The sequence below is a fragment of the Pseudorca crassidens genome, chromosome 13 (assembly GCF_039906515.1).
Source record: "Pseudorca crassidens isolate mPseCra1 chromosome 13, mPseCra1.hap1, whole genome shotgun sequence".
NCBI lineage: Eukaryota > Metazoa > Chordata > Mammalia > Artiodactyla > Delphinidae > Pseudorca > Pseudorca crassidens.
This window is the reverse complement of record NC_090308.1, coordinates 10180768-10204767: the sequence shown is the minus strand read 5'-3', so window position 1 is coordinate 10204767 and position 24000 is coordinate 10180768. Positions and strand designations below refer to the sequence as shown.

The window sequence follows — 24000 nt, the reverse complement described above, 5'->3', positions numbered from 1 at the left end:
GACTAACTAGTTGCTTTAAGTATTTCACCAATTATGTGGTTTCAGGTCCCTCTACTACCATGTTCTTAACACTTTGATAAACTTCATTTTTGTGGAAGCACCTTCAAATACGAATCCACAACTAAACTGAATACTCCAACGTTATGGCCGGTATAGCCCCAGCCTGCCACCCACTTTATTCTGAACTGTCATGATACTGGGGGGCCAGGTTTTATAACAGCTGCATCCCATTCTGGCACTCTGATGGGAACGACCTCTAAGGCATATGTCTCATCTATCCTGTACCTGAACCCAAGTACAGTTTTCACATTTACCCTTTCTGAATGTGGTCTTGTTTGGGTCCATTGTTCAAGCCTGCTAATGTGTGTTTGGACCCTGTTATCATCCATTGTATTTAGTGTAATTCCTACTTTTTTTTGTCACCTGTAAATTTTATCTCATGACAGCTCTTAATATAAAAAGTTAAATAGACCAAATGCAGAACTTTCTGACATTCTGGTTTTGCCATTCATCCGAGTATAATAAATCTGGAGCTGCTATATGTTCTAGGTCATACTCTACACGTTAACCACAATACTATCCTAAGAGACTTGGTCAGTGGCTAGGTGGGTATCCAGAACAATTAGGGCTCTACTCCTATTATGTATGCTCTAGGACTATTTTTCAAAATTATTGTGGATTATACATGACTTTTACAATGAAATAAGACATATAAAAGCTTTATCATATTGAAAGTTATACATAATTTGCTATTGAGATAATTTTATTTTCATCAAACCTAAGTTTTCTGTATGAGAGAAGAAAATCTATCTATACTTCGTAAACCAGTTAATATTGCTGCATCCGATTATATGCATTGGCTTCTTCTCTATATCCAGGAGGAATATTCAAGATAAACATGAAGAAAAGGTAGAACAACCTGTGTTCATCCCCAGAAGGGCCTAGAAACAGAGCCCTGAATGTCATGCGTCCAAGGCAGAAGATAGTCCCCCCTGGTCTTGGGATCTTAGAAATGAAGCCGTCCCATTTGAGGGGCCTAAGATTTCAGGTAATGAGACACAGAAGCCATGGCCTATCCCGTCGGGATGGTAACTGGAAAGAGCAGGTAGCGGATGCAAGGGCCTCCTCTACTTCTTCCATGTTTCTTCATATTCAACTGTGTATCTGACGCATGCCTCACGCTTTACGTTTCATCAACAGCTGTCCAGGACCGAGGAGGTTCTGGGTACTAGGGAAGTTAAAACTGGTGTAGTCTTTTCCAAGCATCCAAAACCTTGGGGAAGACATGCACTGAGAGCCTGGTATTGGGGAAGAGACCAGGGCACCCACTTCTGTGGTACAGGGGGCTTTGCCTCCTTGCTCACCACTGCCTGTGCAAGGGGAGAGGGAAGGGTGAGCCTAGTGGGTGATTAACAAAAAAGATGTTGTTTTTTGAATGTGTCCCAGGCCCTTTCATGTACTCGTGGAGGCTAGGTACACAGTTTCTGCGTAGACTTGTAATAAGCCATCTGCTCCCTCCCCAACTCACACCCACACCTTCTGTCTCTGCCGAAGCCAGTGCTCAAATTCTGGAGATAGGCACCTGGGAGGCAGAACGCTTACAAATGAAGTCTGACAGTAAGCTTCATAGGCTGGAAAACACAAGTTGCTCCAGACCAGTGCTGGTTCACTGGTGGGAAGTGATCCTCTGGAGGTGGTCTCTAGGGACAGCATCTGTCCTTCATCGTTCAGTAGGCACTACGTGACTGGTGACCATTTAAGCTTCTCTAACTGACCGGCAGTTTTGGCTTGAATCTGGGGTGAGGGATGGGCAGATTGTCACTCCACTGAACCTCTTGATGAGATTTTCATTAAATGAATCGCCCCCAAAAGGAAAAGTATGAGTGAGTTTTAGGTCTGAATATTGCCCTCTTTACAGCATTTGTAGCAGAAAGTTATAAGAACTTTTAGGTATTCTAGATCAGCACTGTCCGGTAGAACTTTCTGCAGTGTTGGAAGTATTCCGTATCTGTGCTGTCCAGTAGGTTAGCCACTAGGCATATGTTGCTGTGCAGCACTTGAAATACGGCTAGTGTGAGTAATTGAATTTTAAATTTTAATTACATTGAAATAAGCACACGTGGCTAATAGCTACCATATTAGGCAGGGCAGTTTCAGATTATGGCTGCTGTGTGGTCATGTTTTTACTACAAAGTGGATTTTGATGAAAATAACAATGTGCTTATTTACATTAAGCCTTTCACGTTCTTGGCATATAAATCATTGATGTGCAGTGCATTCCGAACTAGCATGTAAACTTAACTCATTCATACATGTGTATAGGAGATCACAGGTACAAATGTGATATGTTTTAGAGGTACAGTTTATCTGTTGCATGGTTTTGGCATATAGGTTGAAAATCAAGATTTCAGGAGTAAGGACAATCGTGCATTAGTGAATGAATGCTGTGCACTTGAGTACTGTTTTAGAAGTTAGAAAGCTGAGGTGCCTGCCTGTCTTTTGACTTGCCTGTTTCTCTGAGTTTCCAATTATCTATATTTACTGGAAATAGTTATTACAGAGGTGGTTACATTAAGGATGTTTTCTGGGTACCCCCTCCTCCCTCCCACATACACACCAGTATCAATGTTAGCTTCGGCTGTGAGGAGTCTGGGCCCCTGGGCACAGACTTCAGGTCGAGCAGTGGTGTGACCCACGGGGAGCAGAGCATATCACGTGCAGTTCCAGGATTCTGGGTGCCCGCACGCACCATTGTGCAGGTCTAAGATGGGATGTGGAGTGTAAAATATCTTACGGCCTATCACTTGGCATCTTTCTCATAACTTGGATGTCACGTGTGACAAATAGGTTAGGGTTGAGCCTGTGGTGTTGTACATAATTTCCCTTGAATGTGTACAGATAGTGTCTACTGATTCTTAGGACTGTCTACCTTCTGTTTAATTGTAAAGGGCAATGAGGTGTTTTCTTCCATGAGTCTCGGATGATTTTATATATTTAGAGCATGAGAGTAGGTGACAACTTCAGGGCAGGATAGGAAATTTTCAGACTCTTGACTTTTTAAATCTGATTTCCTCATTTGCCAGGTGATGATGGAGATGATGATGCCAGTGAAACCTGGATGTTGAGCCCATATCACAGCCACTTCCAAGTCCCCCAAACAACTGGATTTTTTTATTCTGTTAGAGAATTTGTGTGTAACAGTGCCTTCGCCTTAGATTTAAAAGCAGCTACTTCCTTCACTTTTTAAGTGGTCTGCATGTTGAGAACTTTCATAAAGACTGTATTTCACATTCAAAATAATGTAGTTGAGTAGTTTGAATAATATGTTCCAGGATTTCCAATTCACTTGTCACCGCCTTCAGAATTCATCTTTTGCTTGTTGTCTACATTCATTTCACTAAACACTGCATTTTAACGGTCATGGCACTGTCAATGTGGTGTGTCTTTTTCCTGATATCAAAGGGTTAAATATCGACTTGTTTTGTTTTTCATTTCATTTTTTTTCATCATCACCCTGTTATCTAACACCTGGGAGCATCTTTTTATTTTTAAACTGTTTACCTCCCCCCACCCTCCACGAAGAGGAGGAAAACACTAGGAATGAATCATAATAATTTCTCAATATTTGTTTGATTCTGTGGCGTACTGTACACTTCAGCATCAAGAGTCGATGGATGGATTATTATTGCTAGTTGTTCTTACTCATTCAGTCTATAAACCTAATTTGTTTTATTTATGATGGGAGAAGGGGAATTTATGAATTCATTTTACTAAGCAATTCTTGAGTCTTTGTAGTATGCCATTATGATGGATACATTCCTGTTTTGAAGAAAAATGAAGAAATACAGAGTCCCTGAGATTATGAAGCACCTTTCGGCAAGCATGTTTTGTTGTGATATACGTGCATTTACCCATCTTGTTGTGGGGTATTTAAATGTTCTCCAGATGTCTTCAGTATTTCTTTTGAATAATCAGTGTTTTTTTTATTACAGTTTGGATTTCTCTTTCCTGTTTTGACAAATAATAGTTCTCTCTCCCCCTGCTCCCCGCCTTTTGGAAAAGTCAGTAATCTGGGTAATTTCTATTAAGGAAGCGCTGTTAAAACCAAGGAGTGATTGCAGTCCAGTTAATGAAGCAAAGCACGAAAGAAGATGAGGACAGGAGCGATAGGGGGTTAGTTCACTAATGAAGCAAAGTACTTTGAAGGGTAAGGAAATATAAAGAAGCCCCCTTGCCTTTCTTCCAGCCTGGTTGTTATCTGGAATTTTTACTTAGATAAAATCATAAACTACTTATATGTGCCTCAAACTAAACACAAAACCCCAAACACAGTTTAATTATCAAATTTTTGTTAAGATTATGGGAAGGTTATTAAACAAGTCTGTGAGACTTGCATAGGAAAGATGCTCTGCAAAAATGGAATTCTTTCTTCTATTAATAAGAATTCTTGGCTTGTATTCTTTTTTCTTTTTTTTTGTGGTACGCAGGCCTCTCACTGTTGTGGCCTCTCCCGTTGCGGAGCACAGGCTCCGGACGCGCAGGCTCAGCGGCCATGGCTCACGGGCCCAGCCGCTCCGCGGCATGTGGGATCTTCCCGGACCGGGGCACGAACCCGAGTCCCCTGCATCGACAGGCGGACTCTCAACCACTGCGCCACCAGGGAAGCCCGGCTTGTGTTCTTTTTTAATGGTTGAGTGTAATATTCTGCTTTTTTAGTCTAGTCTGTGAAGGGTGAAAGCAAGAAAGTGACCATTACTTCACTCTGCCGGAAAGGTCTTACCTAATTTGAGTTGTTTGTTGTTACAGTGTGTAGGGTTTCATTCTTAAAACCTCTTCAAAGGGTGGATGTATATTGTCTTATTATCAAGACATTTTCACTAAAATTTTAGCAATTTACTGAAATTTTACAAGAAGTCTTTCAAAAGAAACTGTAACAATTGTAGAGTTGTTGACTACATTGAGTCAGTCCTTTTAAATATATCATCAGTTTTAAAAATACGGATCCTTCCTCACATTCCCCCAGTAAATAAATAATATTTAAAGCTTTAGATTTCTCCTGCTGTAGTTTTCTTTGTATATAGTTTAGTTGGGTGAAATCTGTAAGAGCACTGCTCAAAGTGAGAAGTGATTCAGCGGATATCTATGAGGCATTTAGCTATTAAGGTTTTGTTTCTGCTGAGAAAGCATCAAGGTATGAGTTTAGAATGGGGTGGGGAGAGTGTGAATAATGCTTTCTGCTTGTGATAGCTCTTTGTTGATCTAAAGGGCATTTAAAGAGAGCTAGGTCACTCTAGTTGGTAGAAGAGCATTTTGTTTTCTCAAATCAGGATGGAAACAGTCTACCTTTTGAATGAGTTGGAACTGCATTGACTTCCTTGCCCCCACCCGGGTCCTCCTTTAATCCGTTACTGGCACGTGAGAAGTCTGCACACCATGCCTCTTTCTCTGGTTTGCTCTGTGGCTGCCCATGTTTCCCGGTTAAATTTTCATTCAGAATTGTCTTTGAAGATCATCCACTTCTTGATTTAACGGAGAACATTATGTTCGTCTTAAACTACCGTTGAGATTTTTTTAAAAGCAGTGTTTCATTTAACTTTACAATTCCTAAATTTCTTTGCTTAAAAATAAAACAGTAATTTTTTGTTTTCTGATGAGGAGTTGGGCCTTCTGCATGTGTGATATGGCATCTGTTTGTATGACAGATGTCCGTTATTGACTCGCTGTAAGTTCCCTTGTGTTCCCTTGATATAATGGAATTATTGTTCTTAAAATAATTTATCCTAATTTATAGTAAACAAAAATTTTCATTTGGTAATTATATTCAGTCAGCAAGAAATAATATGCATAAACCTTGTTTTATTGACAAAATGTTGCCCTTAAAAGTACTATTTTTGTTTATGAGCAATTGTGTTTAGTTTGTGTGGGTTTGGTATACATTCCTTTGAGTCGGTGCCCATAGGGTAGCTATTGACTAAAGCCTTAAAAATTAGAGCAACAATTTCACTTCTAGTCTTTGCATTTATTTTTATGTACTTCCAGGGCAGAGAACCCCAAATTACTCTCGGGGGAAAAAAAAAGCCTGGTAAACTAGGATAGCATTTGGATTTAGCAAAGTTACACGGTTTTAGAATTATAGGCACACAACACTTTCCTGTATTTTTTAAGGCTTGAATTTAGAGAGGTGATTCTGTTCAGTGAAAAAGCAGAATTATTCCCTGAGCGTTTTATGAAAAAGCACCAGGAAGTCTAGAGAGCACACCTCGCTGTGTTTTCTTGTATGTAGTATGGGGTGCCACTCTGAAAAACCATTGCAAAATGGGCCACCTTTTTACTTTGTTAAAGAGGAACAAAGAGTTGTAAAATGGAACATTGATTTCTAAATTTGAAGTTTTCTGTGTTCTCACAGGAAAGGTAAGAAATCGCCCTCCTAGAAGTCACAGAAAGAAGCCCCAAGCCCCTCAGCTCTTGCAGAGATGTCTTGGTCTCTAAGAGAGAACAGAGCCCAGCGCAGGAGGCGTGTGGACCTGTGCACGCTCCGTGGCTGGGCACCCCCTGCCCTGGGGCGGCTTCATCGAAACCAAGAACTTTTTACGTTCAGTCAACTTTCTTTCACTGTCAGATTTCAAGCCAAACCACATTTTGAAAACGTGATGCTATTCCATACAACTGAGGTGTGTATTTTGGAGAGTGAAATGAAAGAAGTGACCAGTAAGGACCTTTGGGAGGTGGTGAACGCTGACTTAGAAAACTGTGACTTTGGCTCTTCCATGTGGAGCTGAGGTGACTTCTTCGCGCGGCATCAGGCCCAGCCCTTCAGCTGCTTGCTGGCTGTTGCCAGGTGGCAAGTACTGCACCTCCGAGCCTGTGTCCTCATCTAGGGTAACGGGTTTGGAGCCGTTCCAGGAGCACATGTGCCGGGCCCTTCGCCTGCCGCTGCTCCCTATCTCAGGGTCACCATTGGAGCGGCCTCTTGATAGAAGCCTGGTGATCAGCAGTGTTACTGGGAATACTTGAAATTAGGCGTGAAGGGCAAGGTCACTGTATGCATAGCTCTTATCTCCCGTTGAATGTGAAATCCATACACAGGTAATATTCGCTGGTTGTTTGTTGAACTAGAAATAAATGGGCACACGAGGCTAAAGAACAGCTCCCTGTCTGATCTTTCGTGGCTGAGGTTTTGTTTACTGAGGAATACATTTTTGAAAAGAAAATTTATTTTATTTCTATATATTCCAAAATGAAGTAAGAAACATCATGTGGGGGGGGGCAGCCTGCCAGTTTTTTTCCTTATAAAAAATAAGTCAACTGTTTTTACTAAAAGGAATGGATATACTGATTTATTTCCTAGAGTAATTTTATACACACACACACACACACACACACACACACACACACACACACACACACATATATATATATATATATACTCTTTTCAAAATACTACAAAAGGGTAAATGACAATTCACCAGTAAATGCAAATTTCCTTCCCCCACTTAATTAAACAGTTCTTTCTAACATTTCAAAATAAAACCAGGGTAAAATGCACCTCATTGTTTCTTAATTTTGTTTTTATTTTTTAGTTTTAGAAGGTAGTGTTTCAGAAATCTGTGCCTGTGTCAGTTTCTTTAGTTTATAGTTGGCATAACTTATTTTGATAGGTTCTGTTTGTCTTAGTGTGTTTAAAAATCACTCTTTGTTTTACTTACAGTTTATTTAACTGTGTTAAATTCTTGCATGAAAAAAGGAATGTAGAGTTAGATTAGAAAATAAGATAGAAGCCTACAGCTCAGTGATGAAAGTTTTCTTTGTTTAAAAATAGCTTTACTCGTTATTTTAATGATGTAGGTGATATATATATTCATTATAAAGTTGAGATTACTATTTTCTATATCTTAGATTTGTTTTCTCTGTGTACATTCATGGTAATTCATTTCTTTTAGAAAAACAGGGTCCTATCATCTATGTACTGTCTTATAACCTGCTTAGAAAACTTAACATAATTTCTTGTCAAATATAGTTGTGTACCATCATTTTAAATGATTGCATAGCATCCATATGGAATGATGAATGAGCACATTTAAGAAAATATGAAGCCTAATTCCCATACACTAATGATGAAAAATCTGAAAGTGAAATTAAGAAAACACTTCCATTTACCATTGCAACAAAAAGAATAAAATATCTAGGAATAAACCTACCTAAGGAGACAAAAGACATGTATGCAGAAAATTATAAGACACTGATGAAAGAAATTAAAGATGATACAAATAGATGGAGAGATATGCCATGTTCTTGGATTGGAAGAATCGACATTGTGAAAATGACTCTACTACCCAAAGCAATCTACAGATTCAGTGCAATCCCTATCAAACTACCACTGTCATTTTTCACAGAACTAGAACAAAAAACTTCACAATTTGTAAGGAAACACAAAAGACCCCGAATAGCCAAAGCAATCTTGAGAAAGAAAAACAGAGCTGGAGGAATCAGGCTCCTGGATTTCAGACTATACCACAAAGCTACAGTCATCAAGACGGTATGGTACTGGCACAAAAACAGAAATATAGATCAGTGGAGCAGGATAGAAAGCCCAGAGATAAACCCACGCACATATGGTCACCTTATCTTTGATAAAGGAGGCAAGAATATACAGTGGAGAAAAGACAGCCTCTTCAATAAGTGGTGCTGGGAAAACTGGACAACTATATGTAAAAGAATGAAATTAGAACACACCCAAACACCATACACAAAAATAAATTCAAAATGGATTAAAGACCTAAATGTAAGGCCAGGCACTATCAAACTCTTAGAGAAAAACATAGGCAGAACACTCTATGACATAAATCACAGCAAGATCCTTTTTGACCCACCTCCTAGAGAAATGGAAATAAAAACAAAAATAAACAAATGGGACCTAATGAAACTGAAAAGCTTTTGCACAGCAAAAGAAACCATAAACAAGATGAAAAGACAACCCTCAGAATGGGAGAAAATACTTGCAAACAAAGCAACCGACAAAGGATTAATCTCCAGAATATACAAGCAGCTCATTGCAGCTCAATACCAAAGAAACAAACAACCCAATCCAGAAATGGGCAGAAGACCTAAATAAACATTTCTCCAAAGAAGATACACAGATTGCCAACAAACACATGAAAGAATGCTCAACATCATTAATCATTAGAGAAATGCAAATCAAAACTACAATGAGATATCATCTCACACCGGTCACAATGGCCATCATCAAAAAATCTACAAACAAGAAATGCTGGAGAGGCTGTGGAGAAAAGGGAACCCTCTTGCACTGTTGGTGGGAATGTAAATTGATACAGCCACTATGGAGAACAGTATGGAGGTTCCTTAAAAAACTAATAATAGAACTACCGTATGACCCAGCAATCCCGCTGCTGGGCATATACCCTGAGAAAACCATAATTCAAAAAGAGTCATGTACCACAATGTCCATTGCAGATCTATTTACAATAGCCAGGACATGGAAGCAACCTAAGTGCCCATCGACAGATGAATGGGTAAAGAAGATGTGGCACGTATATACAATGGAATATTACTCAGCCATAAAAAGAAACGAAATTGAGTTATTTGTAGTGAGGTGGATGGACCTAGAGTCTGTCATACAGAGTGAAGTAAGTCAGAAAGAGAAAAACAAATACCATATGCTAACACATATATATATATATATATATATATATATATATATATGGAATCAAAATAAAAAGTCATGAAGAACCTAGGGGCAAGACGGGAATAAAGACACAGACCTACTAGAGAATGGACTTGAGGATACGAGGAGGGGGAAGGGTAAGCTGGGACAAAGCGAGAGAGTAACGTGGACATATATGCACTACCAAACGTAAAATAGCTAGCTAGTGGCAAGCAGCCGCATAGCACAGGGAGATAGATCAGCTCAGTGCTTTGTGACCACCTAGAGGGGTGGGATAGGGAGGGTGGGAGGGAGGGAGGCGCAAGAGGGAAGAGATATGGGGACATATGTATATGTATAACTGATTCACTTTGTTATAAAGCAGAAACTAACACATTATTGTAAAGCAATTATACTCCAATAAAGATGTTTAAAAAAATATGAAGCCTAAATATACTGTATAATTAAGCATTGCATATTTGAGTTGTCTTCCTTGTTATATTGATCTTTAGTGTTTAAAATGATACTTAGACTTTTAAAAAAATGCAGGGCTTCCCTGGTGGCGCAGTGGTTGAGAGTCCGCCTGTCGATGCAGGGGACACGGGTTCGTGACCCGGTCCGGGTAGACCCCACATGCCGCGGAGCGGCTGGGGCCATGAGCCATGGCCGCTGAGCCTGCGCGTCCGGAGCCTGTGCCCTGCAACGGGAGAGGCCACAACAGTGAGAGGCCCGCGTACCGCACAAAAGTGCTGAGCGGGGGCTTCCCTGGTTGCGCAGAGGTTGAGAATCTGCCTGCCAATGCAGGGGACACGGGTTCGAGCCCTGGTCTGGGAAGATCCCACATGCCGCGGAGCAACTGGGCCCGTGAGCCACAATTACTGAGCCTGCGCGTCTGGAGCCTGTGCTCCGCAACAAGAGAGGCCGCGATAGTGAGAGGCCCGTGCACCGCGATGAAGAGTGGCCCCCGCTTGCCACAACTAGAGAAAGCCCTCGCACAGAAACGACCCAACACAGCCATAAATAAATAAATAAAGCAAACTGTCAACAAGTAAAAATAAAGAAACACTTAAAAAAAAACATTCTGAGCGGTATTTACTAACAATGATCAGATGCTACTTTAAATTACATCAAGACCATGGAAGAGTTTGTTGTATAAACAAACAGAATTCCTCGAGACAGACTTTTCCTTTCGACATATTTATTTGAGATTCTCCTTGTTTACAGGAATTGTATCATGTTTATTTTGAAAAGAGAGAAATTTAATGTGCTTATGAGGGTAACAGTCTGAGAGGGATGACAGATAATCTATAGCATGAACTACGCATGACGTAAGTCTGGGTTCTGAGACAGTTTTCTGTTCCCTCTGTCTTCAGAATAAACCGGTGCTTGCCAAGTGGGGAAAGAAGCTCTCGTTGATAACACTTGAATGAGAACTTCTTGCATACCACGTTTTTGTTGCCATTTCAGAATCTCTTCTGTCTTGGGGAGAAGTCATAGCGATTCTGCATTCTGGCTTACTGTTGTGGGAGCCCTGTGTCCCATTGTCTCCCTCCACGCCTGGCCTTGCCTTGGGCCCAGCTGCGTGCCTTGTTACCGCATCTTGTACCCTTTGGCCCCTCAGGGCTAGGAGCTGTCAGGGCTCCCTGTGACATCAGTAGTATGCGACTTGCACGGATGTACTGCATATGCTGAATCGGCTGTTTTTTTTTTTTTTTTTTTGGTCCCTTCCCAATGAGAAAAGCAGGCGCTAAGTCTCATTTTGAGAATTTATTTCTATCTGTTGGGGACACTTTAGAGACCACTCTGCTTATTTGACTAATAACCAAATGGAAGCTAATAGTCTGTTTTGACCATTGAAGCTTAAAATCCTACTAATTTCTTTCCCTGACAAAAAAAATCTCTTCATGCTTTTATGCTGAGACTGCAGACTGGCTCATTTGATACTTTGTGTAGGGAAAATTAGGATAGGATTATTTGTGTGATTTATGGTTTTAAATTCTTTTTTGATAGCGTAATCATATATGTATACTCAGGTCATAGGAGGTTGTGTGTATGTGTTTGTGTGTTTCTGTGCTTGTAAAAACTGTAAATTTGGAGTTAATGATTTTGCAGGAAAGAAGATATGTTTTTAAACAGCTTAACTTCAGTTGAAGTATGATTCTCTTATTTGAAAAGGTTTATTTTTCATGTTTTAGGAAAACTTACTAAGGTTTATGTGGTCTGTAAATGTTTTGTTTCAGATATTTGGAATCATTCTTTAATTCTTTTTTATTTTAGCTTGTAAGAATTGAAAAATATACGAACAATCAAAATATTAACATGGATGAGGTGCTAAATAGTAATAAGCACCAGAGGACATAAGAATGTATTAATCTCAAAGCTGCATGATGATTTTTGTGTTGTGAAAGTTTAGCTTTTAAATTGCAATACTTAATTACTTTTCAAATGAATATTTCATTACAGTTATTTTGTCATTGAATATACATCTACATATGTATTCTATTCCCCATGTGGTAGACATTGGTTAGCAGCAGTTTGAAATTCAGTTATCCACCACCCCCCGCCTTTTTTTTTTCCATGGAGCAGCTGTGATTGAGTTTCTTATTTAAAAAAAAAAAATTATGGTTCAAAGTAATAAAATTCAGCAGTGCTTTCACACGTTGAATGTGACTGTGTGGTTTATTTTCTAAATTTTATCTAGGCTTGTCCCTGTTAAGAATATGACACCCACCGGTGTTTTCCACCTTCACACAGGCACTCCTGTTCATCTCGATGAGGCTATCTTTCTTACTCAGTCTCACTTCTACTTTATCTTAGCCGTGTGGAAAGTGTTTGTCATTTAAGAAAAATTACTGTTGATTATTCCCTGTCTGTTTTTCTAGGAATAAGCTCAATTTGCACTTCTATTCATGAATATATATTAATAGTTGTAGAAAGCTTAGAATACTTACATTAAGTTTAAAAACTTAGTGGTTTCAATGTAGGCAAAAAGCTTTGTTATGTAAATATGGATAACTTTATAGCTTGCTAATTATCTTTGGGGGGAATTTGTGAACAGTAAAAAAAAATTTTTTGTTGTTAGCTTGATTATCCAGAAGTCATATTTAAATGTACATTTGGGGTTTATTGCAGATTATGCAAAAATTCAGTAATCTTTACTAAGGTCTGAGAATTTTCAGATTAGACTTATTTAATTTCGTCTTTAAGATGTAGGTGGTATATAGCTTTTGTGTTTTAATTACTGAGATGTATTCTTTGTATATTTACAAGCTTTGTTTTTATTTTATTTACTGCTTGCTGATGCAGTAGTAGCAGAACTAGATGGTACCTCTGATTGGCCTCAGCAGAGAGACCACAACTGCTCATAGTATCTGAGATATTTAGTGTATGCTACCCATTTTCTGTCCAGTAAAGGGAATGAGTCTCCACTTGTATATACTGTTAATATTCAACAAGGTAGACCTACAGCCAAGCAAATTGTAGTTAACCATTTCTTGCTTAACTGGAAATTCATGTTAAGACTTTAGAGTGGGCAAATAATACTTTGTTATTTATTGGTATTTTGCTGTCCACAGTACACCAAGACTCTAAAATCGTGTTAGTCTTCTTACTTTGATAGTGTAAATGCTTAGAAGGAGTAATTTCAACTTGTGGAAAAAGTTATTAGAGCACAAATATAGGTAACTTTTAATAGCCTCTTTTTCTAGCTCTTTTAATAATTTAGTCCATTTCCTTTTTCTCTGTATTTGCTCTTTGTTAATGGTGATGATGTTGTCCTGCTACTTTTAAATTGCCTCGATTAGAGATTTTATCTCAACCATCGTTAGAGATATATAAATCTATTATTTTGCGGGACTTTGAAAGGGTCATAGTATTCTTCTTTTTTTAATTAATTAGTTAATTTTTGGCTGCATTAGGTCTTCGATGCTGTGTGCGGGCTTTCTCTAGCTGCGGCAAGCGGGGGCTGCTCTCCGTTGAGGTGCACGGGCTCTAGGCGCGCAGGCTTCAGTAATTGTGACACGTGGGCTTAGTAGTTGTGACTCGCTGGCTCTAGAGCCACAGGCTCAGTAGTTGTGGAGCACGGACTTAGTTGCTCTGTGGCGTGTGGGATCTTCCCGGACCAGGGCTCGAACCTGTGTCCCCTGCATTGGCAGGCGGATTCTTAACCACTGCGCCACCAGGGAAGCCCAGGGTCATAGTATTCTTGCTGTTTTTCAAAATATATCTTACATTTGAACATTTGAAGATAAGCATTACTGAATACAAATTAGTTTCGTACATACATATGTACATGTATATACGCATACACTTTTTAGATAAAAACAGTCACAGTATTAAGACAAGAGTCACCATAGGAAATATCATTAAATAGGTATGAAAAAGTCATGAAGATAAGTCAGCTGTCATCAGTGAGGTTAATGATTAATTTGGAAAAATGGGATTTTTCTTTTTCTTCCTCTTGACGCTTCCCTCTTTTGATTGGTTTTCACTGCTCTCGGAATGGTGAATAAGAAAAAGAAAGAGAGAGGAGGAGAGAAAGAATGTGTATGTTTGTGCAGTTGGTGCATACAATTTATTTTAATGCTTTAAAATATAGTAATATTAATTTACCTTATGTATTCCATTTGAAGTAAAAATTTCTAATCTGCCAGTATGGGTTAAAGCATATGTTGTATTTGTTATTATCATCATAGTGAAAATCTAAATTTTAGACTTCTCTGAATGTATTTTAATATTATTTGAATTGATCAGTGAGTTGAAATTATCTTTTCTTATAACATCAACGTACAATTGTATCTGAAACATAAATATTGTATGAACCTCGTTTTGGGGGACTTGCGGTTATTTTGACAATGATGGAGGTAAGATTCAAAAAGAACTTTGATTCATTTAATAGGGAGCTCAGTTACAAAATTTATTTTTCAGTTAAGTAAATCTTTGCAGTAGATATATGCAGAATTCAGATGCGTGTAGATTTTTGCACACTGAATTTGTTTCCTCTTCATTATGTCCTAGGAAAGAATTGTCCTTTCTTTCACCTTAGGTCACCAGTGACCTTTCCCAGTCCCTGTCTGTTCATGCTCTTTGCCCGCTGGGTCAGAGTGCGGGACTGCCCGTGTGCCACAGAGCCCTCTTTCCCGTGTTGTTAGCTAGACACCCTTAAACACCGTATCTGGATGTTGTCCATAACCTGGAAATGATTCTGTTAAACTGTTGATATTGGTAATGCTGCTTGGTAGCCAGTATTTTAATTTTAGTTATTGCGTATTATAAGTTGAAACAAACATTAGAATATTTTGCTCATTTTGCCCTTACAGTACAAACATTTTCCAAAAATGAGGGTAAAATGGGAAATTGAGAATGATAATATTAGTGATGAGAAATGTGTCTGAAAAATATAATACAAAGATGTGAAACGTTTGGAGAGGATAAATGTAGAGAATATTTTGTCCTAACTGATTATTCATTGCCCCTTAGCAAAAAAGTAAATCCTCCTCGGAGATTATGTTTTAGAAGGAAAAGTATAAATTAATCATCTCTTCTCTTCTCCCACGTCATTTTCATGCTTATCCTCATCTTCATCACCATAACTCTGTCTGGTGTAGAAGCCCCACTGGGATTACCTTTGCTCTTGGGTTTTGTACATGTTTTTAGAAATCTCCTGTGTGAGTGTAGGATTACCTGTAATCTCAAAATTCTTGTCACCTCCAGTGGTTATAAGAATAGAGTCTGCTGCGGTTAGTTGGATCTGCATTTGAATCTCACTACCACCACTTCTGGCCCTGTGATCCGAGCAATTTCTTTGACTCTTCACCTGTTTGTTTTGCTGAAAATGGGAATCAAAGTTCTTTTTCACAAGGTTATTGTCAGGATTACTTAAGATCATGTAAGTACAGCACCTCAGTAAGTGGTGGCTCATTTTTGTTGTTAATGGTTAATTCTGGCTTGAGGTTCTTTGCTGCCTGCTTGGAGTGAAGGAATGGGAACAGATCTCTTACAACTTGTGAGTAGAACCCAGACACACAGAGCAGGACTCTCAGCCTGCAGCCAGCTGACTTTTGCTCCAGAGGGAAGCACTGTTGTAAAGAATGGTTAGCTTCTGGTAACACTGGTTCTGTTTGTGAGTTTAAATTTTTCTTGGGCTGAGAAATTTAACTTCAGTTTAGTGTGCTTCTGGAATGCATTCCAGGTTCCAAACAGCTTGACTTAGAGATGAACTTTAGTGTAACTTATTTGTAAATTATTTCAATAATGGTCACCAAGTAAAAACATACCCTGCTATTAATATCTCAGTTGATTTTATTTGTGTTTGTGTGTGCGTGTGTCAACAAAATTATCCAGAAAATATTCAAGATGAATGTAAATCTCTATTCAAAATAAGTTTGTTGGTCTAGGCTAAAACTGTATCCCCTTCCAGCCCAAGGGTGGGTGGTGGTTAGATTTGTACTGTTTATGTCTTGCTCAAGCTGCCTGCCTGTCATATGTTGGACCTGGTTCTCTCTCAGCCTTGTGTTGACCATCCTACCTATTCCTGGATCTCTAGCGGAGAAAGATAATTTTGCTCCAGTGTGTGTCTTGTGTGGAAGTGTAGATGGTTGATTTTCTCTGGGTGCTGACTTTTCTCTCTGCTGCTGGTTTCCTTAGCTGGGGAAGCTCTGATGCTAGTCATACATACAAACGACAGACTGCTGTGTCCTCATTCATCCTCATGTATCCTAAAATTCACTGTGGATGACATTTGTAGAAATTTATTTCTATTTAAGAATTATCACAGAGTAAAAACAGAAATTTGGGGGGGATTTTTGGGCTTAGGATTCAAATAGTTTGAATTCAGACATTCCTGTTTTTGCTTCTACTTGCCTGTGATCTTGAAAAAATTATGACTTCTCTGAAATTGCAATGTCTTCAGTAAAATGAGCCTCCTATCCTTATTGATAGTAGATTACATGAGCTGCCTAATGTAAAGAGCTAACAAATTCCTTCCTACATACAGTAGGACTTAGTTTATTCCCATGTCATTTAGCCTCAAGCTCCTTATCTTTATTTTTTTTTATTTATTTAAAAATTTTTTTAACATCTTTATTGGAGTATAATTGCTTTACAATGGTGTGTTAGTTTCTGCTTTATAACAAAATGAATCAGTTATACATATACATATGTTCCCATATCTCTTCCCTCTTGCATCTCCCTCCCTCCCACCCTCCCTATCCCACCCCTCTAGGTGGTCACAAAGCACCGAGCTGATCTCCCTGTGCTATGCGGCTGCTTCCCACTAGCTATCTACTTTACGTTTGGTAGTGTATATATGTCCATGCCACTCTCTCACTTTGTCCCAGCTTACCCTTCCCCCTCCTCATATCCTCAAGTCCATTCTCTAGTAAGTCTGTGTCTTTATTCCCGTCTTACCCCTAGGTTCTTCATGACCTTTTTTTTTTTTTTCTTAGATTCCATATATATGTGTTAGTATACGGTATTTGTTTTTCTCTTTCCGACTTACTTCACTCTGTATGACAGACTCTAGGTCCATCCATCTCACTACAAATAACTCAATTTCGTTTCTTTTTATGGCTGAGTAATATTCCATTGTATATATATGCCACATCTTCTTTATCCATTCATCTGTCGATGGACACTTAGGTTGCTTCCATGTCCTGGCTGTTGTAAATACAGCTGCAGTGAACATTGTGGTACATGACTCTTTTTGAATTATGGTTTTCTCAGGGTATATGCCCAGTAGCGGGATTGCTGGGTCGTATGGTGGTTCTATTTTTAGTTTTTTAAGGAACCTCCATACTGTTCTCCATAGTGGCTGTATCAATTTACTTTCCCACCAACAGTGCGAGAGGGCACCCTTTTCTCCACACCCTCTCCAGCATTTATTGTTTCTAGATTTTTTTTTTTTTTGCGGTACGCGGGCCTCTCACTGTTGTGGCCTCTCCCATTATGGATTACAGGCTCCGGACGCGCAGGCTCAGCGGCCATGGCTCACGGGCCTAGCTGCTCTGCGGCATGTGGGATCTTCCCGGACCGGGGCACAAACCCGTGTCCCCTACATCGGCAGGCGGACTCTCAACCACTGCGCCACCAGGGAAGCCCTCTAGATTTTTTGATGATGGCCATTCTGACCGGTGTGAGATTATATCTCATTGTGGTTTTGATTTGCATTTCTCTCATGATTAATGATGTTGAGCATTCTTTCATGTGTTTGTTGGAAGCTCCTTATCTTTAAAACGGGAATAATAACATGTAGCACAATTTAACACAGAGTTAATTGAGAAAAGGGGGTGTGTATTCATAGAAAATTTCTGGATGAGATATATCAATCAGTAAACAGTGGAAGAGCTTGGGAATGTGTTAGTTTCCTATTACCATGTAATAAATTACCGCTAATTTAGAGGCCTAAAACAATGCCTTTTATTATGTCATGGTTTCCGTGGGTTAGCAATCTGGGCACCGTGTAGCCAAGTCCTCTGCTCAGGGTGTCAGTTGGGGCCAGGGTATCATCTGAGGTGTGGGTTCTCTTCCAGGCTCATGTGGTTGTTGGCAGAATGTATTTCCTGCAGCTGTAGAACTTAGGGCAGCTTGCTTCTTCAAGGCCAGCTGGAGGGAGTCGCTGACCCTATTAAAGGGGCTCTCCTGATTAGGTCAGGCCCACCCAAGATAATCTCCCTTTTGATTAACTCAAAGTCAATCAGTTAGTGACCTTAATTTCATCTGCAAAGTCCCTGACCTTTGCCATATAATGTAAGTTAATCAAGGGTTTAACATCCCAACATATTCACAGGCCCTTGCTGTGCTCATGGGGAGAGGATTATACAGGCTATGTATATCAGGGGCCAGGCATCTTGGGAGCCATCTGAGAATTCTGCCTACCACAGAGTGGGAATGGATTGGGAAAGATTTACGTTCCTTAGTTCGTAGGGCTCTGAACTTTAAAAATTTTAACATAGTAACAATTTAAAAGCCCAAGACAATTTTTTAGAGTTCACTTGACAGGAGAGTGCCTCCAGAACTTCTAAGTAAAAAATTACGAAATTGAAATTCTAGAAGGAGTTTTAGCTCATATCTGTGAAGTCAACAGTAGCAGGTCTCAAATTTTATTGAGCGCTGAACAGTCTCTGAGGGACTGACCACCAGAAATAAGAAGTTAATAGTCCAGGGGAGCCCGGTGGTTTGCTCAGTGTCACAGCACCAGTGAGTGAGGGCTGGCAGTGAGCTGCCCATTTCACCTGGTGCCTCACCTTTGTCTCTCTGAGTATAAAATTATACAAATCTACATTATTAAGAATTTTTCCTTAGTAACCAGTGGAAGATGAACATTTAGTAAGCAGGTGAACCTAAACTTGAGTACTGTAGTTTGAAATCAGTCCCCTAAGCGGAGAGGCTTACCCACTGTTTGTTAAAATAGGAGGCTGTCTCTGCCACATCTTTTCAGGTAGACCCTTGCTCTCTCCTTAGTAATCCTTTAGGAGTCAGGTGAGCAATTGAATTATAGCAGTCTCTTCATGTTCAACTGGATCTACCCAGAGGAACCTATAGAAATCAGACGTGGAATTGGCTGCGGTTCAGAGATACTTCTCTTTAAAACAATCTTCTATCAAAGCACCCACCAAAGAGGTTATCCTAGGAATTCTGGTCAAAATAATTCTGTTTAAAAGACACTTCAAACTTACAGGAGTTTTTCGGTATTTTGATTCTTTTGAAGGAAATAAATAGAAAAATCATGGAAATAAGTCATAGTTTATGTGGTTGGCATCTCTTCTTATTGCATTGTTGTAGCCTCACATCATATTATGTAAGTGAGAAGCGCCAGTCTGAGGTGTGCTGTGCAGCACAGTAGCCTTTGGGTACATGCGGTTGTTGAGCACTTGAAGTGCGGCTGGTACAGTTGAGGAGCTGAATTTGGAATTTTATTTAATTTTAATGAATTTAAAGTTAAATAGATGCATGTGGTTAGTGGTTGTCATAATGACAGCACAGAATATAGAACGTTTCTCTTGTCATAGCAAGTTCATTTGAGCAGTGCTGGTGTAAGTGAATGTAGTTTATAAGTTCCTGTAATAAAGAGCCAACTAAACGAGTTTTAATATCCATTCTGGTTCTCAAATTCTGTGCTTTATTGTTTCCTATAAATTACTTTAAAATGCATTTTATTAGGATATGTAGGTTTATTTTATTAGTGAGTGTCTAAGTTGCTCATCTTCCTGCATATATATTTTTACTTTTATGCAGTGAAACCATTTTTTATGTTGTTTTAAAAGGAACTGAGTTTTTTTAAGCATCACAGAATTCCCACTATTAAATAAAGAAGCTAGAGGCACATGAAATTCATAAAGAATATTCCATTTAGTTTATATTTTTAACTCTCCAAAACCATGCGTTGAATGAGCCTGCCCCCTGCCCCCATGAACACATTTATTTTTGATTCAGTTTGATTTACTAACTTGTCTCAATAGCCATAACATCAGATTTATTTAAAAATTCCTTCATAACCATTTAGTGACAATTCTTTACTCTGATTATGAATAGAAAACAGGAAACTATTGAGATGTGTATTTGTGGTTATAATGAAAACATGTGTTGTGGTCTGTGTCTTTTTGTTTTATTTCCAACTCCCGCACTTCTTGGCCATTCTGGTTATTTTTTACGTGGCTTAAACAGGTTTTCTGTGTATCTCAAAAGTTTTCCTTATGGAACGTTTTTCTACAACATTTTGCTCGATTAATTTAGATGTGATTTCCCAAAGGGCACCTAACTTAAAAAAATTATTTTATTCATTCAGGGATTGACAATGCCCAGGTTTTAGGAGAACAAAAAAACCCCAGAGAGTGTGGGGAGGAGTGAAGTAAAAACTGTAGTTTTGAATTTTGAGTTTTCACTGTGGGTATATTTCAAAGCTATCTATGTACATTTTACTTTTAATACTCTGGATAAAGATGTGCAATCTAAACAAGTTCAGATTGACTACAGTTCAGGGTTTTAAAACATGTAAACTCTTTGGGGAGCTTTAGTTTTATAAACCTTGTAATAACAAAGTCATATGAGTCCTGCAATCATTATTCATACTTCTTAGTTTCTCACAAGGGAAGCATTATTGACTCTTCTTTCTGCAGAGCATACCTCATTTTAAAACAGCGAATTATGGTTATCAAATAGTGTTGTATAGTAAATACTCTTGTTTGGTTAATGGACATGAAAGGCTAATTGTGTGGAGATAGAGAGCAAAGTGTTGCAATTTTGCCTAAGGTTGGAGAGGGTAAAGGTTAAATTGTTCCTTGAAAACGTAAAAACGCAGAACAGAAAACAACCCTCAGTACTGTTCTCTGCCATCTTCACACAAGACATATTATGTCAATGAAATTCAGATAACTAAAAAGCCAAGTGAAAGCAGGTATAAAAACCTCCTATCTTTTAGTTTACAAAGATATTGGCAGGTTTGTTACAACTCAGTGGGTAGCATCACCCGGAACGTAGAATGTATTGGCTGTGTTTTGTTGTGTTGTTTTATCTGTAGCGTCAGCGTTTCAAATATACATTTTTACTTATCACAGCCTATCTTCAACGTTTATTATACCACTTCACGGGTAGTGTAAGAGCCTTACAGCAATGTACTGTTTTCTCCCCTTGGGCCTTTTTGCTATTATTATCACAAGTTTAATTAACCACTTATACATTTTATTTACCCACCTTTTGATGGATATTTGGGTTGTTTCACTTTTTGGTTATTATGAATACTTCTGCCAGGAACAGTCATGTGTTGAGTCTTTCTGTAGACATCGTAATGTTTTCATTTCTCTTGAGTAGTTACCTACTAGTGGAATTTTGCTAGGACATGTGGTAAATTTCTGTTTAACAATTTAAGAAAGTGCTAAGCTGCTTTCCACAGTGTCTGTACCATTTTACATTACTGCCAGCGATGTGCCTCCCCACATCCTCACCAATCGTCATCCTTTCACCTTCTTTCTCTTCTTTGTTAGCCATTCTTGTGGATGTGACTGGGGTTTTAATTTGCATTTCCATAATAGCTAGTGATACTGAACATCTCTTCATGTGGCATTCGCCATTTGTATACCTTCTTTAGGGGAAATGTCTATTCAAATCTTTTGTCCCTTTTTTTTTTTTTTTTTTTTTGGCGGTACGCGGGCCTCTCGCTGTTGTGGCCTCTCCCGTTGCGGAGCAGAGGCTCCGGACGCGCAGGCTCAGCGGCCATGGCTCACGGGCCCAGCCGCTCTGCGGCATGTGGGATCTTCCCGGACCGGGGCACGAACCCGTGTCCCCTGCATCGGCAGGCGGACTCTCAACCACTGCGCCACCAGGGAAACCCCTTTTGTCCATTTTTAAATTGAATTATTTTCTCTGCTTCTTATTGAGTTTTTAAGGGTTCTTTATATATCCTGGCTACAAGTTCTTTATCAGATATAATTGGCAGATACTTTCTCACAGTCTGTGGCTTATCTTTTCACTTTCTCAAAGGTATCTTTTGAAGGCTTACTCCCCCCAAGCCTTTACTGAAGCCTCACTCCCCCAGGCCTTTACTGAAGTTCAGTTTATCATTTCTAAAACCACATCCGATTTTTCTGTGAAGTGTATGATTGCTTCATTTTTGAAAGATATTTTCACTGAATATAGAATTTTAGTTTGACCGTATTTTTCTTTCAGTACTTTAAACATATTGCTCCGTTGTCTTCTGGTTTTCTGTTTCTGACAAGAAGTCTGTCTTCTTGTCCTTTGCGTACTGTGTTATGTGCACCCACCCCCCTTAAAATTATCACTGGTTTTAGGCAGTTTGATCATTATATGCCTGTAGTCATATGTATAGCTGTGTGGCTGTAGTTTTCTTTGTCTTTTCCTTGGAGCTCATTGACTGTTTTGGATCTGTGTATTTACAGATCATCAAATTTGGAAAATTTTCAGCCATTTTTTCCTTCAAAACTGATATTGAGAGAATATTATTTCTTCCATAAATTTTGTTATTGCCTTTGAGTTTTACTGTGTAAACATGTGCTAGACATCATTTTAGTGTTGTTTTGAAAGAAACGTGGAAGTCCCAGTATATGGTACAGAATCCATTTCTTCACCATGAAAAATCTTCGTTCTTCTGCAATACAAATGATTAAAGCCTGTCGTGTGTCATTATGTAAAAAGTTATTTTCACTGTGCTACTTTATTAGATGGATCTTTACTTAAAAACCTATTTAGTTCCATGGTAGGAGTGTCTTCATTAATATAATCCAAAAAAGAGTTTAATTTGAGAGTTTTGTTAGTTTAAAAAAGAACTATTTCCTTTGGAGAATCATAAGTTCTACCTTGCAGTAGGATATATTTAAATGTGATAATATTACTTTTTCCAGCTACATATCTTTTTCCAGGCTTCCTTATTATAGCAGAATCAAACTGTTATTCTGTTTGTTCCAAATCTCTTTCCATTTTTTATCCAGATGGCAGCTGACTCAAGTGTACATGATAGTACATTTACATTTTTGAGTTAAAAGTAATAAACCTGTTTTTTTGTTTGTTTTTTGTTTTGTTTTGTTTTGTTGGTGTTTTTTGGTTTGGTTTTGTTTTTAGCTGTTGAATTGCTTGATGAATGAAAGAAGATTTAAATGTCTTCGGTGCTTATGTCTCAGTTTGTAAAATGAATAATCCTGAAAGTACTAGTAGTGTTGATAATGCTACCTGATTGTGATTTAAGAATTTTACTTTCTGTCATTAGTTTGCATATTTTTCTGCTTACAGTATCATTGAAAATTCTCAATTTACAGAGGTCCCACCTTTGCAAAGATAAGTATATAGTATATCATGTTATAATAAAGTACCTATCTAAAGTAACTGCTGAAATGCCTAGTTGGAAACTTTTACCCTTTCTAGGTCAAGTTCCCGTGTTTCCCTTATACAGAATAAGGCAAACGGACTCCGCTGTAAACTCTCCATATCCTGCCATGGGGAGAAATTACCCCAGTGACAGGTATGGGAGGCTGGGAGGACAGGACGCTGCTGCTCATTTTCTTTGCTGCTGAGGGTATTAGAAATTACTACTTGCTCTACCTGAATTTGCACTTGGTAATGGTCCAGGAACATTAGAGATTTGCATGAAATACACACATGAATTATTTTTAGTCAGTTCGTTCTTCCTTTTAAATGCTGAATGCAATGTGGCTTTTCTTTCTTTCTTTCTTTTTTTTTTAAAACCACCCAATTTAAAAGACTCTAAAGAAAGTATCTTTAAAAGTTTAGTATTTCTCATTAAACAATCATCAAAATTTCCAATAAGGCTTAGATCCATAATTATAGTGTTATAATTTGATTAGTATATCTGGAAAAGAATTGAGCTCCTTTCT

At 38.6% G+C, this 24000-nt stretch overlaps 1 protein-coding gene and 1 long non-coding RNA gene across 5 annotated transcripts in view; both read left to right on the top strand.

The window, feature by feature from the left end:
* The window catches only part of ARID1B (AT-rich interaction domain 1B), a 411713-nt gene that overhangs the window by 171182 nt on the left and 216531 nt on the right, over window positions 1-24000 (top strand). The window lies entirely within an intron of this gene.
* LOC137204408 (uncharacterized) lies at window positions 2771-9736 on the top strand. The gene is made up of 2 exons (XR_010933601.1): window positions 2771-4207; window positions 6407-9736. It is a non-coding gene; the product is annotated as an uncharacterized lncRNA (long non-coding RNA).